The sequence below is a fragment of the Eulemur rufifrons genome, chromosome 9 (assembly GCF_041146395.1).
Source record: "Eulemur rufifrons isolate Redbay chromosome 9, OSU_ERuf_1, whole genome shotgun sequence".
NCBI classification, from domain to species: domain Eukaryota; kingdom Metazoa; phylum Chordata; class Mammalia; order Primates; family Lemuridae; genus Eulemur; species Eulemur rufifrons.
The window spans coordinates 47271054-47288486 of record NC_090991.1 but is presented as its reverse complement, the minus strand read 5'-3'; positions in this window follow the sequence as shown (position 1 = coordinate 47288486).

Genomic DNA, 17433 nt, shown 5'->3' with positions numbered 1-17433 from the left:
TGAAGGCAGGTAATTTTTGCTTTCTCTGGAGGAAAAGGGAATAAGTGGGGAAAAGAGAAAACGAGTGTGCAGTTTAGATCGCTAAATGTTAAAGAAGTGAAAATGAAAGAAGATATACAAGTGGCCGATAAGCATATGAAAAGATGCTCAGCATCACTAATTTTTAAGGAAATGCAAACCAAAATCACAATGAGGTACCATTTCATACCCATTGGAATAGCTATTATAAAATAAACAAATAAAAACAAAACAAAAACAGAAAATAACAAGTATTGGTAAGAATGTAGAGAAATTGGAAGCCTTGCACACTATTGGTGGGAATGCAAAATGGTGCTACACTGTGGAGCAGTTCCTTAAAAAAATTAAAAATAGAATTACCATATGATTTAGTAATTCCACTCCTGGGCACATACCCTAAAAATTGGAAGCAAAGCCTCAAAGAGATATTTGTATGCCTATGTTAATAACAGCATTATTCACAATAGCCAAAAGGTGCAAGCAACCCAAGTGTCCACAGGTAGATGAATGATAAACAAAATGTGGTATATACATACAGTGGAATATTATTCTGCCTTAATAAGGAAGGAACTCTTAACACATGCTACAACATGGATTAACCTTGAAGATATGTTAGGTGAAATAGGTTAATCACAACAGGAGAAATCTGTATGATTCCACTCATATAAAGTACTTAGTGTAGTCAAATTCATAGAGACAGAAAGTCAGTTTCTAGGGGCTGGAGGTGGGGAGAGGGCATGAGGATTTGTTGTTTAATGAGTACAGAATTTTAATTTTTCAAGAAAAGAAAAAGATTCTAGAGAAGAATGACGGTAATGTTTGTACAACAATGTGAACGAATGCATTTAACGCCACTGAACTTTACACTTAAAAAATGGTTCAAATGGTAAATTTTATGTTATATATATTTTACCACAATTAAAAGTAAATATATTTTTTAAAGTGAACGAGGCTTCCTAAATGGCACAGTTTGCCCCTAGCTAATTTTACCAATACCTTGTGTCACACATTAGAGATCACTTTCAAAGTCATTTTAAGTGGTTCTATTGGCTTAGGCATTTAAAAGTAAGCATTTATCGAACCCTTTATTAAGGACCAGGAACAGAAGTTAATATTACAAAGGAATGCAAATTTGACTATAACACAGTCCGCAGTAACAAGGGAAAGTGAAAAGGAAATGAAGAAAGTTACTAATACTTACAGAGTCACACTCATAGCTTGCCATTTTATGTACAATATTATTTAGAGGTAGATATTGTTATACCCTTCAGGTCATCAAACTGCAGCTTGGGGAAGTCTAGTAACCTGCCAACGTCATGCAACTAGTAAGAAACAGAGCCAGGATTCAAACTTTATCCAACTCCTGAATTTTTACTCTTCTGCTACACCAAAAACCATTATATCCATTCTGTGACCCCATCCCTCCTGGGCAAGTCACCCTGTATACATGTCCTAGATTCATTAAACATCTTTGGGCAATGCCTTTCTCTTACATTGAGTTTGCCTTGGAAAATAAGTTGCAAAGATTCTACTTAAGCTTGAGAACTTCTGGACTTCTTACTTCCATCTCATTTCTAAAATCAAGGCTAAAGGTGCAGTCTCCTCACTTCAGAGTCATCTGTGAGTTTCCATATTGGCTTTCATTCAAATTCTTTTTTTTTTTTTTATTGCAGCTCATTATGGGGGTACAAAAGTTCAGGTTATATATATTGCCCATTCCTCCCCATGCCCCCTAGTCTGAGCTTCAAGTGTGTCCATTCCCTAGACAGTGCACATCATACCCAGGATCATGTGTTCAATCATTCATTCACAAGGATTATTATTCTTTTTCTAATTTCTCCAAGTATCATAGTCTGAAGTCCAGGGTTCACTAAAACCTGCCAGATATAGTCCATGCTCTGACCAGGAAAATACTCTGCTTCCTTAAGTATAGAGTACTTTGCTTAATGGATAATTAGAAGGTTATTATGAGTTTCACAAGTTACATAATCACCCAAAATGCACACTTGCTGACATGTTTTTAAAAAGACCTCTCCGTATATATACTTAATTACCACACTCAATTATCTTAACCAAACTAATTGGAATGAGCCAATGAATTTTGCATTTGTAATTTCTAAGACAGGATTACCTCATTTCAATCTCCCAGTTTCTGTGTCATCCTGTCCAATTCAGACCTTGGCTGCCTAACTCATGCTTTGCTTGGTGTTAAAGTCACTAGCTAACATGCAAATATTTTCTCCCATTCTGTAGGTTGTCTGTTTGCTGTCGTGAGAGTTTCCAGAGCTGGAGCCCTTTCTACGAAGTGAAGTATCAAAAGAATGGAAAAACAAGCACTACATATGCTCACCATTAAATTGGTATTCACTGATCAACACTTAAGTGCACATATAGTAGTAACATTCATCGGGTGTCGGGCAGATGGGAGGAGGGAGAAGGGGATGGGTATATACACATCTAAAGGGTATAGTGTTCACCATCTGGGGGATGGACACACTTGAAGCTCTGACTCGGGTGGGGCAAAGGCAATATACATAACCTAAACATTTGTACCCCCATAATATGCTGAAATAAAAAAAATTTAAAAAATAAAAAATAAAGTCACTAGCTAAATTATTTCCTAAACTCCTGACTGACAGTTAATAACACCATAGACCCTCAGGCCTAACCAATAATACTTCAGGAAGCCAGAATGTCACATTCCAACAATTTTCTCCAAGTTTACATCACAGATCCAATTTGGGGACTTGAAGAGAAGAAAAGGAAAGCAAATCTATGATGTTAGTTAACCTTAATAACGAGAAAAGAGTCCTAAGAGCAAGAAAAAAATTAACACTCAGACAGGATGAAATAGTAGAAAATATTCTGATAAAATGACTAAGGAGAAAGAGAAAGGTAAAATTTCTTTACCCTTTGGTCCCCTGGCTTTGCAGGAAAATACTTCTCACTGTGAGCTATAGCAAACAGTTGAGATGTATCCATTCATAAATATTATTATCAAGCATTGTTAATGTCTTTCTGAGGTGACTTCTGGGTCCACTGTGAATGAGACAGCTGCTACGGAACAGGATCCGGGAGCTTTCTGGTTTCTTACTAACTGATGCATAAATAGCTTGCCAGAGGCACAGACAGTCAACTTTAAGGCCTTTTTGGACTAAATAATGGGCTTTGGAATTATTGCAAAATAATTGAGCTATAATTAAGTTGCAAAGGAAGCGACTCAGATCCAGCATTACATAAGATCACAATAGAGGGCTCCTCCAGACAGAACACTGAGGGTGAAGCTGACTAACAAGAAAGACTGTATTAGTCTCAGCTCCTCAGCATGTAAGCCACGTAACAGGGGCCCAGTTGTGTAGAGTCTTTGAGCTATGCATTCCTCACCGTGGTTACTATGCTAGCTGTGTGATCTTGGGCACCTGTTTAACATTTCTGACCTTCAGCGTTCCCATCTGTCAATAGGGCTGGCTATTCTTCTAGCTCATACGTGATTCATGTGAAAATTAAATAAGGTTATACATGCAAAGACCATAGAAGTGCTTAGTAAATGGGCCCGATAACATTTTACCTACCCATATGATAGAACTGGTATAAAACTGAAATGAGTTTTGGCATCCATCCTTGAGGAAATAATAAATACGCTGTACCCCACAGGATAGCCGTGAAAATAAACACGTTAACATATGTAAAGCATTTCAGAACAGTGCTGAGCACATGGAAAGTGCTCAGTAAATGAGGTACTAATACCTGACCTACCTTGCAGGGTGGTTACAAAGGACACAGGAAGTAACGTATAGCTTTGCATTACCTTGAAAATTTAGAGGAGCAAACAAAAACCACCTAACCAAAATGTCATTTTTGCGGCTCTTGCCAGGTGCCTTATATTCCCATTACTTTTTTTATAAGTGTGGTTTTGTTTTTAATTGACACCTAGTAATTGTATGTATTTATGGAGTACAATATGCTGTTTTGATACCCCTTACTTTTTTAAGTCTTTCTTGACAACCAAATCTATTTATAAAATAATGTTATCAATGAAGATTTACAGATTTGCATTTTTTTGTTGTTGTTGTTAATTGTGTTCACAGGAACTCCCTCTGTAGCTGCCAAAGGGAAGGATGTAGTAGGGTGTATCCATTAACCACATCCATGGCAATGCATGACAAACAAGACCACAAACTTAGTGGCATACAAAAATAAGCATTTATTTAGCTTGTGCATCTGCGATCAACTGGGTGCCAGCTAATCTCACTGGCTCAGCTAGACAGCTCCACTGATCTTGGATGGGGTCACTCATGCTTCTGGGTGTCAGGATGGAGTCAGACGCTCTAAGCTAAGCTTGTCAGGAGCAGTTTGGCCGGCACAGCTCTGCTCCATATGCACCTCATCTTTCTCCTGGGCTAGCCTGGGCATGTTCTTCTCCTGAAGATAGTGAGCAAGCATTTCAAATCTTTATGTTCACTAGTATTCCATTGATCAAAGGAATTACTTGGAGAGACTTAAAGTCAAGTTGCAGGAAAATATACTCCACTTCTCTGTTGGGAAAAACTTCAAAGTCACATGGCAAGATGTGGCAAGGGACAGGGACTCAAGAGAGAGAAGAATTGAGGCTATTAACACAATTTATCGTAGTGGAGGAACATGGTGACTGGCCAGACCTTTAGAAACCCTTATGTCTGCTGTAATCATTTATATATTTTATTGGTTTATACATATTGATAAGATTTAAATTTATTAAAAGGCACCCCAGCTAAAAAAAAGATGTGAACATGGTTCAGAGGAATTTTAAAAATTATGTTAACAGATACTATGTGGACACTATGGAATGGTACTAGAAAAGTGTAAGCTTTGCTAATGGGGCCCTAGAAGTATTCGTGGGATGTTCTGGTGAGGGATTTTCAGGAAGTTAGAAGAAAGTGTAAAAGCCCAGGGCACTGTTTATCAGGTAGGTTAGGACTTCAAATAAGGGTGAAGAAATGCTACAAAAGAGAGGTAATTTGCAATAAAACCCAAATTCTCCTATGTCAAAGTTTGGCCCAAAGATAGCCCTAAAGGTAGTTTTTTGTCAAACCTACCTGTTCATCTAATGTCAATTAAGACAGAAACACCAATGACATTCTCAAAGAAAGCATTTTCCCTGCAAGATAAATACAGAGCTACCTCTGCAAGAGCTAAATTTTATTAAAGAAGGTCCTAAAATGAATTCTTATCTTTAAAGGCGGCACGCTCAAGTTTATTCATTCTCTCACTTGGGCGTCTATACAAATAAAGGCCAAGAAAGTCAAAACAAATTGATTAAATGAGGAAAGAGTAGGCAAATTTTTGTTCATTTAGATTCAGAAAAATATCTTGAACTGGTTTCTAAATATTTGATTCAGAAAGCCTAAACCCTGTGTGTCAACTGTATTCTTGTTCTCAAAAAAAAAAAAAAAAAAAAAAGTCTTCCGTCCTCCCATGAGTATAATGGTGGAAATTCAACCCGTATGTTTTCTGATTCATTTACACTTAGCTCATCAAAATATTTTGTAAGAGCTGAGCTCTTTGGTGGCCAAAGATGCTTTGTGGTCCTTTTGCTTTGAAACAGAAAAGTTGTGGTTTACCATCAGCGTACACAAATTCAAAAGAAGGTTGAAGAACACTCTTAAATTTATTATCTCATAAGGTTGGAGTGAGTTATAAGCTTGGAAAGTCTGTTTTCCTAAACTGGCTTCCTCCCGCTCACGATTTATCATAATATTTCAGTTCTACCTGTGGGGAGCTGATCTCACTTTCACCATTCACATTCGTATCCATGCTCTCACTGATAAGGACAACCCAAATAGAAAAGGATCAAAGTTTCAGAAATGATCCAGGAAAGAAAAGAGGAGGCTTTGGGCAAAAAGTTCTGAGCGATGTTGGAGGAATATGAATGTTTTGGAGTGTAGTACCTTTCTGTAGTCAGATTTCAAAGGTAAAGGGTCCAGTCTTCTATTCATCAAAACTCGAAAGACATGGCTGGACTTCTCATTACATTTCAGAGTCCAGACTTGATGCCAAAACTTAATCCACATTTATCAAAAGGATAAGAGAAATTTTTCCTTTGTTTTATGTAACTTCTCTTATGTAAGGATAAGAGAAATTTTTCCTTTGTTTTAGGCCACTGATCTGTGGCCTGTCCAGTGAGGTGAACAGCTTTTACTGACAGCATCTCAGGGGCAGATTTTAGGGAAATGCAAACGAAGTCAGAAGAGAAATCACTTTATAGATAGCAACAATAAAGAAAATAATAGAACGAGGGCACGATGAGGGAGCAGACTTAGGCCATGAAATGCCATAGACCTGATTTTCCTATGCATTGTATGCCACTGACAATTAAGTCAAAATATGTATTAGAAATTCATTGATACTATTGGTTTGTCTTATGCTATTCACTTAAAGTCAAAAACAGCTTAAGAGCAGGTAGACACAATCGATAGTGATACAATTTTTGACTTTTCTCCTCTTATGTTATCCATCCAATGACAGGCAATGCTCCTAGTCCTACATTCTCAGAATTCATGTAGTCTCTGATCTTCAATTGCTACCTTTTGTTATTTTCAACTCTGACATTGTGTCTAAGTCCCCCTCCTGACATCTTCAGGTAACTCTCAGTAACACTGGATAAAAGAGTTTCTTTGGCTTCGACTACATGGATAAAAGCAGACCAAAGATGGTTAAGTGACTTTCTTCGTTCTTTTTCCCCACAATCTAATTTTGTTTGCTCCAATGATGACTCAAACTGAACCCAAACTTTCATACCAAGAAAAATTTGGTAACACAAGTTTTCCCTTAAAGGGCTAGAGAAGTGCTGATATAATCTTCTCACCCCGGGTGTCTCTTTTCAGTTTGGTGAGGAGGATTGGGGAGGGCAGGTTTTGATCCTTTTTAAAATATCATTCACGTAGAAACCAGGACTTTGGAGACATGAATACACCAGAACACAAGCACCATTTGTTTTTTCCAATAGGGTACCTACAGCATCCAGAACAGTGCTGCTATGGTTTGAGTTTGTCCCCTCTGAAGCTCATGTTGAAATTTGACTCCCCAATGTCCTGGTGTGGGAGATGGGGCCCAGTGGGAGTTTTTGGGTCACGAGGACAGATCCCTCATGAATAGATTAATGCCTTTCCATGGGAATGAGTTCTCACTTGCATACAATTGAATCAGTTACTGCAGGGAGGGTTGCTATAAAAGCAAGTTCAGCTTTATATACTGTCTTTTGCTTCCTCTCTGAAATGTGATCTCTTTGCACAAGCCCACCCACTTTTCTGCTTCTACACCATGTTTTGACCCAGCATGTGGCCTCACCAGAAGCCAGCCAGATGTGGTACTATGCTCTTGACCTTCCAGCCTATACAATCGTAAGCTTAAATCATAAATCTCCTTTCTTTATAAATTACCCAGCTTCAAGTATTCTATTATAGCAACATGACAGATTAAGACAAGTGTCTAGCTCCTAGTAGGTGCTCAATAAACACTTGTTACATAAACAAATCAATCCTAAGAGAAATTCTAAGGCGATTAAAAGGCAAATGCCCCACATGAGCTTAAACCTCTTCCCTCATTATAATTTCCACTTCCAGCATTTGGCCATGAGTGCTCTGAAGTTGACCCATCCTCATCAGGCCTGTTCCTCCTCAAGTATTAAATTACAATGAGGCCATTGCTACCCCATGCCATTCCAGCCATATTCTTCCAGGGCTGAACCTTGGATCTTGTCATCATCTCTAACTGTTTCACCTTCAAAATCCTCATTCATAAGCTCCTTGTCCTCCATCTTCATTTTTCAATCACTTCTACTATGACAGCTTTTCAACGTCATCGAGCAGTTGAGTACTCTGAACTGTCTGCTTTTTCCAAATCCATCCATCTCCGTCTTCAGTTCCTTCCACATCCAGCTTAAACTACTTTTCATTTCCTTTTTGCCTACTTCCAAACAACCAAAAGATGCTAGAAAATAATTACACAACAGAATAAATATAATCTATTATAAACATATGAACGCTCAATGTAAATGGGCCCACAACCTTGCCCAGCAATTTTACTGTACCCTTGCTACTCAAAATGTGGCCAACAGCATTGGCGTCACCAAGAACCCAAAGACGTGAAGAATCTTGGGTCTCATCTCAGATCAACTTAATCAGGATAGAAATTTTAAACAAGATCCTCAGCTGATTCACATACATAGGAAAGTTTAAAAACACCGTATTACACCATCATTATCCTTCTCTCTTGTACAATCAAAATCTTTATCTCAGCTGGATTCTTTCCATAGACAGTAAGTCATGTCCAATCTCTCTCAGTAAACAAAACCCAAAAATGCCTATAACCACACATTTCTCTTGAACTACAATCATTTCTCTTCTGTCATTTATGGCCAACTTACAAGTGATAGGTGTACTCACTGCCACAATTTTTTTCTCTAACACTTCTCTGAAGCAAACTCCAGTCTAGCTCCAATTACTATCACTTTATAAAAGCAACTTTTGATGAGTTTGCTGGTGACCTCCATGTCACAAAATCCAATGGATGTTTTTCAGTTCTTATCTTAGTTGATCTCTGACCAGCATTTTGATATTGTCAACCGTTCCTTCCTTTTTGGATAACTCTCTTCCCTTGACAGCTAAAACAAATACTGTCTTGGTTTTCTTTCTACCATATAGTCAGACACCACTGCTCTGTCTCTTTTCTAGGCTCATTGCCAGCCACTCAACGCTGCATTTTGGGAGCTAGAGAAATGCCTGCCACAAAATATTTAGTCAGTAAACAACTGTTGAATGAATGAATGAATGTGTTCTGGATTGAGGAAGACTGAGCCTAGAGTGCTCCAGAAGCCAACCTTCTGTTTTCTATGTTCCTGTACATATCTCTATTACTCAGTTTGAAACATAGCCCTCTACTGTTGTGTATTAACATTAAATCTTCTATATTTCTTGTCATCCTAATTAAGGATTAAGTTTCTTAAGGGGAATGCAGTGAGCACTACAAATCCTCATTATTTACTTTTAAAAAAAAAAAATCCTTGTTGCCATTTATAATGTCCCTTTCTACAACAGCATTACTGGTGTATGGAAGGAAAGGAGAGGCTGAAAAGATGAGAAAGGTGATTCAATTAACTTATCCAGAAAGTTGTTTGAAAAATAAAAACCATATGGCCTGTGTTGTTGAAAGATTGCCACAAGGCTAGCTTACAGATTAAGACCCATAGATGTTACAATTGAAATAGATTTTAGCAATCATGCACCCAACCCCTTCATTTCCAGACTAGACACTGGAAACCTCATGAGACAATGTGATCTAGTACATGCAGCACTTATCATAAGGTAAAGTGTATATAACGGAAACACAATGTGAGTGCATATTAGGTCATTAAATATGAAATGCCTGATTTCAAATCAAAAGTGTAGTCTACTATATCTCACATAAGAAGCAGTATAATTAATCAAATTATGTGCCTAAACTATGGACACAGTTTTGCCATTTAACAGTAGTTTGTTTATTCCAGCAGTGAAGAAGCCTGGAGAGTGAGTGGCAATGAAATCCCGAAACGCATTTTTCCATAGCTTGTTGAGAATGGAATATTTTTCCTAGCAAAAAATAGTTTAAAGCCTGGAAGAAGTGGTAGTCAGTTGGTGCAAGGTCTGGTGACAGAGAGTTTCCCAGTCCAGACGCTGTAGTTTGAGCAGCATTGTTTGTGTGACATGTGGTTGAGTGTTGTCATGAAAGAGGATTGGCCTGTCTCTATTGACCAATCTCAGTTGCTTAATCACAAGCATCCTCATCATTTCATTCAACTGGTTGCGGTAGACATCCACTATAATTGACTGACCAGGTTTCATGAAGCTGTAGTGGATAATCCCAGTGCTGGACCACCAAACAGACACCATTAACTTTTTTTGATGAATATTCAGTTTTGGACCATGTTTCGGCACTTCATCTTTATCCAACCATTGTGCCCAATGCTTGTGATTGTCAAAAAGAATCCATTTTTCATCACACGTAACAATACAGTGTAGAAAAGGTTTGCCTTTATGTCGTGACAGCAAAGACAGGCAAGCTTAGAGATGATATCTCTGCTGACGCCCGTTTAATTCATGCGTTACCCATCTATCCACCTTCTTTACCTTGCCGATTTGTTTCAAATGGTCCAATATTGTTGGAATAGTAATGTCAAACCTTGCTGTAATTCACACATAGATTGAGAGGGATTCACTTGGTTTCACTACAGCTTTCAGCTCATTATTATCCACCTTGGTCTCAGGTCATCCACATGGCTCATTTTCAAGATTAAAATCACCAGAATGGAACTTCTCAAGCCATTGATGTACTGTGCATTCATTAATCACATCCTTCCCAAACACTTCACTGATATTTTGAGCTGTGTATTCTGCATTGGTTCCACAATGGAACTCATATTCAAAAAATAACACGAATTTTTGACTTATCCACAGTTCCACAAAAATTGCTCTAAAGAAAATGTGAAAGATAATCACAAGCCAAAACATGCAATTGAAAGACTGAGGCTGTACCTTCACAATAGAAATAAAACAGGAAGTATCAAAGTGAAATGTCAGATATATCAACTGTCAAACTTAGTACTTAGGAAATTGGACATTTCATACTTAATAACCTATATTTTATCCAAAGTTTCTCTTTAAAAACAAATATGAAAACCTTTTCCTATCAGAAATAATTCTCTCACAAGTCAAGGAAAATAAAAGCAGGCAAACAATCATCTTCAGCACACGAACCAAATTGGGCTTTCTAAAACCAGGTTAAGTTTCCCTGAAAGCTTTGGGTTCTACAGAAAAATGTGTTTGATTTGGTAGTAGTAGACATACATTTAAGTAGTAGACAAACCCAAATATACATACCTATTACTTTGAATTGTTGTTTTCCCATATTCCTAATAATTAAATTTACAAAGAGTGACCCTACTGAGGTAATGTTTATAATTCTGAATCGTTGGGCATCAGTGTCTACCACTATGCTGAACTGCCTGAGATGAAAAATTGACTCATATGGGAGGCAGCAGAAACTTCACTAAAAATGCTTTGGTGAGATGTTATTATTTTCTTTTCTGAAAGTATGGATCCAGGTTTCAGTACAATTTCCGTCAACTCAGAAGTTCATGTGTGAAGGAAGAGAGAGACTCTACATCCGTACCGCAACAGCCTCACCACGTAAAAGTGACATCTGCCTCCCCTGAGAGTTTGTCAGAAATGGGGCCTGGAATCTGTTTTTAAGAAGCTCTTCGGGCAGTTCTTGTATGCCCCAAAGCTTCAGAAACACTGTGCCACAAAACGAGTTTCTGTAACATCAATGAGCTCATTCGTATGGAAGTTGTGCTTCTGCGTATACATTTTTGCTAGGCAATAGGAGAAAGAAATGATGAAATGAGAATCAGAAACTTTAGCAGAAAGGAAAAAAATCCCTCATCCTATCTGTAGAAGAAGTAGAAGCACTTTCAACTCTATTTTTTAAGAATTAAAAATGAGCTCTGCGCACGCAGGGCCTCCTTCCAAATTAGCACATGCACTGGCCTTGCATTGCTTTCACTCTTGGCAGTTGCATGTCCCCCTGTTGTCACCTTTCAGCAGAGCCAGTGATCAGAGCTCCTCTTCCATTTGCATTGTCTCCCTGCCTGTAAGTCAGTGTTTCCGCTTTTACTCTTTGTGCATTTTTAATATCCTGTGAAGCAGCTTGAGGCGTGCTGAGCTGCCTCCTACCAGTGTCCAAGGTATCTCCTCCGCAAGTACCAATAATCATTTTTATTAGTGTTCTGGTCATAAAATTACATAGGTTTTGTATGGTCTGCTCCAGCCCTATTTGCCTCAAAAGTCTTGTTACTTTAACTGTACAATTTTGCAGAAAAGGTTTTTCATTTTTCAGGATACCAATACCATGTAATAGCAGAAAACCCTGTGCTTTCATGATGTGTGTAGAATTTTATCTATAAAAATAAACTGTTTTGATAAAAAAAATCAGATGTTATTTTTCTAATAAATAAAAAGTTAATAGCTGTCATAAATGATTACTAATTAATTTAACTAAATGTTACAATCCAACCATATGTATGTATATATACACCTTGGCTAATAATAGCTTTTGAGCTTTGTTTCTAAAGCTATAACATCAGAATGAAGAGCTTAAAATGCATCTTGATATTTTAAATTTTGAGACATTTAGCAATCCCTACCTAATTTTTTTTTATCTAGATGTTTGTAAATATGCAAACACCATTCAAAAAACATGTAACAGAAAAACTGATGTAATGCAGTTAACAATGTCTGTTAATTAGTAGGCACCATGTACAACACAGAATTTACACATTTAGCACTTCAGGTTAAAAAATATAATTGAAATCAAAATGGAAATGAATATGATATTCAATATTATATTTGAATTGCTCAAAAGGGAGGGGGGAAGGAAAGAAGAAAGAAAGAAGAAAATGTGGCAAGTTTGAAAAGATTTGATCTTAGTGAACCCTTGACAGCCCCTAAAGATACTTGCTTTGTTTTCAAACCAAGCACAAAAACAAAAAAAACAGAAAACAAGCAAAAAGCTAACATTTTTTACATAGTATGACATTTCCAGATTTATACCCTTGTTTAAAAACTTTGCATTCTTGTTTATTTTCAAGTCTTGCACTCAAACAAGTATAGCGTTTGTGATAAAAAGAGACAAAAATCCATAGACAGGTGTGAACCTCCTAGAATCAATACTTGAAAGACAGAACCAAGCCCTCACCCCAAAATTCCTTTGACCACCATCTCTGGAGAGGGGGTTGAACTAAAGAAATGATTAAAATTCTATCAGGCAGAAATATATCAGAAAGAAGAACATTTGCACATTATATACAGATCATTAGTTTATATTCTTTTTTTCTTTTCTTTTCTTTTCTTTTTTTTTTTGTGAGACAGAGTCTCGCTTTGTTGCCCAGGCTAGAGTGAGTGCCATGGCGTCAGCCTAGCTCACAGCAACCTCAAACTCCTGAGGCTTAAGCGATCCTACTGCCTCAGCCTCCCGAGTAGCTGGGACTACAGGCATGAGCCACCATGCCCGGCTAATTTTTTTCTATATATATTTTAGTTGGCCAGATAATTTCTTTCTATTTTTAGTAGTGACGGGGTCTCACTCTTGCTCAGGCTGGTCTCGAACTCCTGACCTTGAGCAATCCACCCGCCTCAGCCTCCCAGAGTGCTAGGATTACAGGCGTGAGCCACCGCGCCTGGCCTCATTAGTTTATATTCTGAATAGGACTTTTCTAAGGAAAACAAGTCACAGTATCATAATCCTGTCATTAGATCCCTTTTATTTGTCATTCATTGCTTTGGGACAATCTGAGCTAATTTTCCACCTAGCTGTAAAGTTAGATAGTGTTTGTAATTTTATTTCTCAAATGAAATTTCAAAGATTTAACATAACACACATTATAATTTAGAAATATTAAAGAGAGATAAAACAGCATTTAGATTTTGCACCCTATCCAATTCTACATTTGATTCTTAGACAGCCTACCTTTGCTACCAAAGGAAGGAAAGCATTTCATTACGTAAGTGAGCAAATGTAACTTTGAGTCTTCTCAGGGCAAAATCAAGTTGAGGGTTGTTAAGAAGGCTTTCAAAGCTTTACAATTACATAGAGAGTGCATTAACTCACGTGAATTAAAAATAGTAGGACACATATCATAGATAAAGTATAATAGCAAAATGATAGTTAAAAAATTTGTACTATAAAGTTAGACCATCTCAGTTTAAATAACAGCTCCACTACTTACTTTGTGACATTGGGCAGGTTATTTAAAAATCTCTGTGCCTCAAACCTGAAAAATGGTTTAATGATTCTACCCACCTCATGATGTTGTTTTGGAGATTAAAATGGATTAATGCATATAAAACACTTAAACAGTGCCTAGTATAGTATAAATATTCAATAAGTATAACCTATATTTATATAATTTTAACCACACAACTTATGCTTAGAAAAAAGATTAGACAGAAAGACATTGAAATTGTCTGTAATGTTCTGCAATGTCTACAATTGTCTACAATGGCTTATACAATGAGTTACAATTGTTTTTTCAATGGCTTTTTATAGTTGTTTATATTATACAAGCCCATGTTACTTTTATAATTGGGGTGAGGTGGATGGGTGGGTACTTAGGGAAAAAACTGCAGTTATTCTTCTTTACTGCAGAGTTTTGTCTTCATGGTTCTATATGACTTAAGATGATATTTAGTGATAAGCTCTGACAGTGGTTACCAGGCACAACAGCAACAACAATAGAAAAAATCCAGCTTATGTAACTCAAACTCACATGAGACTGATTTGTGTCAAAGAATCAACAGAGTAATTTATGAGGCTCTAACTGCCAAGCAGACTGATACGCATGTTGGCTGTGCAACACATTCTCTTCATAGTAGAGAAATCTACTTCGGAAATCAAATGACAGTCAAGCCGCCTGGTGAGTAAGAACTGGGAAGAAGTCAACACAAATAATCCTCCTCACGCAACCAGAGGTTCTACCAGTTGGTCAGGATAGTTTCTTCCCTAATGGGCTGTGAAGATATACTCCCTCAGTCCTTTCTAAGTTCTCTGTTCAGTTCTTGGATAATATCAATGTCAACATTTTCTGTTTATTTCAGAGAAAAAGGCTCTAGTAAGTATTTGTCTTTAATTGTACTTCACCTCCAGTCAAGAAAGCTGTGACCCTAATTCCTAAGACACTGTTGGAATCCTTTATTCTCCATGATGTCCAAAGAATAAAAATAATGTCTCAAAAGAAACCAACTTATCCCATTAACTGTTTGCTACACTATACAGTAACATGTATCAATACATGTCTTTACACACAATCATAAAAAAGAAAGGATTAAAGATATCTCTAATTTACATGCACGTAAATGTTTACAAAGTGATGAGAAGTCAATAACTATATGTCTGACTTCCTTCATTCTTTGCAGAAGCTCTACTAATCGTAAATTCTGTAGTTGCTTAAAAATTTATCCTGCAGTCAGAAGGCATTGAGCTCACCTCAAGAACTCACCCTACATTAATTCCATCACAAACCATGCATTCAAGAGCTCATCCTTCTAGGAGACAAGAATGGAGAAGTCCATATACTTAGTAGGGGAAGAGTACAAATAATATGCATGAAAAAAATATGCCTACAGACAAATTAACTAATCAAAATATAGTAGGAGGAGAGTGAAGTTAACTTTGGCTGAGTGAGGTTTCAGCCTCAACAGGATTAGACAGTGTACTGAAATGTTACAAGTATGGTCTGTGCTGAATCATAAAAAAAAAAAAAAAAGAAGATATCTGAGTAATTTTTGTGACTGTTCCTCATTTTAAAAAATTACGGATATAAATAGGCACAGAAAATTCTGGAGAGTCAACAAAATGTTTGGATGTTTGTAAATATTTGCCCAAATATTATCAATCTCCAGGATATGTTGTCTTCTCATTTTTGATTTGATCAAATATGCAAGCCACATTTCAACCATAGATGTTTTCTTATTACACAAATAAATTTTAATACACCCTGCACTCTTGCATTCGAGAAAATCTCCAAATGCCAAATGAAGCCAACTGTTAAATAACAAATCATAATATTTGTTAACAAACTTTTAAATTGAGCTGCTGTTTCCCCACCCCCTAACCCATCGCAAGCTAAATGATTTCTCTGTGTCATTGTTTTGCATATGCTTCAGGAACACATTGCAATAATGGCTAAAAAATGCAGCTGAGGGTTTTGAAGTCCTTAATTTTTAAAAATAGTGAACACCACTTGAGAAATAAACAGTGTCTAGGAATGGGCTCCTTTTACAAATATGCGGAAGAATTTTCAAGTTGCCTTAAGTGATTCAAAATTCTCAACTTACATAACACCAACCACTGTGAAAAGAGTTTAAGAAACATAACACATCCAACTTTAGGCAATTCACAAGGGCAAAAAGTCAGATCTCCTCAAACTGAATATGATAAATGTAAGTACTTTATTTTCCATAGATCACAGTTCAACACAGTTAGTGGAGCTCAAAGGGAAACTAGAAGTCCTAGTGCTGCTGTGTGTAACAGCCCAGCTGCCTCTTCTGTGCCTGATTGCGGGGCTTCTTCCCTTAGGGATCTTTATGCAATTCCCCAAATTGGATGAATATTTGCTCTTCCAGGCTCCACACCAACTTATTTGTTCAATGGTAAAAAATATTTCTTGCATGCCTATTTGTGTACATTGTATTCTCCTAGTAGATCAAATACTTTTTAATAGCTGAAACCCTGCCCTGTTCATCTCTAACAAGGCCTAATAGAGGTTACTCCATTTGGCAGAGATGATCAATAGATTACCTGGACCCTCTCTCCACCTCCCCAGTATCATCTCCTTCCAACCCCTTACACCTGCCCCACACCTCATTTTATTCCCTGTTCATTTTGATATCTTGGTACATCTTGCTCCTTTTCTCTGGAAGATCCCTCCTTCCCTATCCCCATTACACCCATTCATACACACACACACACACACACACACACACACTTCTAGCATTTCTCATGTTTATGGTAATTTGTTCATACATCTATCTTCCTATCCCCAATTTGTGACTTTATTGATGATAGAAAATAAATAAAATCTTACTTATCTTTATCTAAAGCCATGCATATACTTGGTATTTAGATAATTTCTTATCACAAGTTATTATAGGGGTAAAGAAATCAGGCTCTGGAATCAGACTAGACAAGTAAAATTCTAGGTTTTGCCCTTTCTTGTGTGTAATGGAGCATTTAAAATTTTTTCTAAGCCTCAGTTTCCTCATCTATAAACTGGAGCAATTTATAGGGGCTACCTTATAGAGTTGTTGGGAAAATTAACTAAAAAAAAAAATAAAACATATAGTAAATACACAATGACTGTTAGCTATTGATACTTTTATGGAATTAAATTTAATTGCATAACATTTGCCAAATCACCTATACTGTCTCAAATTCTATATCCTTAATAAAATAATAATAATAATGCTACTATGGCTATAAAACAACTTTATTTCATGTTATTATTTTTTAAAATGCTATTATCTAGAAGATAGCATCAGCTACTAAATAATGCATGTTTAAAATGCTATTTTAAATATTTTAATTCAGACAGATTCTTTTCTTTCACTTTATATTTGCTTTAAAAGAAAGAAAGAAAAAAAATTATTGAAACAAACCAAAATAACCTAAAAAGCCCATTTTAAGATTCTGTGTTAGACTTCTATTTTCAGGCACAAAGGAATAACTGGCGCTAGACTAACCCCTCCTATCATAGAAAAATATATTTGTTAAACGGTCTTCAAACATTGGGCAACTGGCGGGGAAGGACTGTGGTCCCCATGAGATGAGAAACAAATGAGATGATTT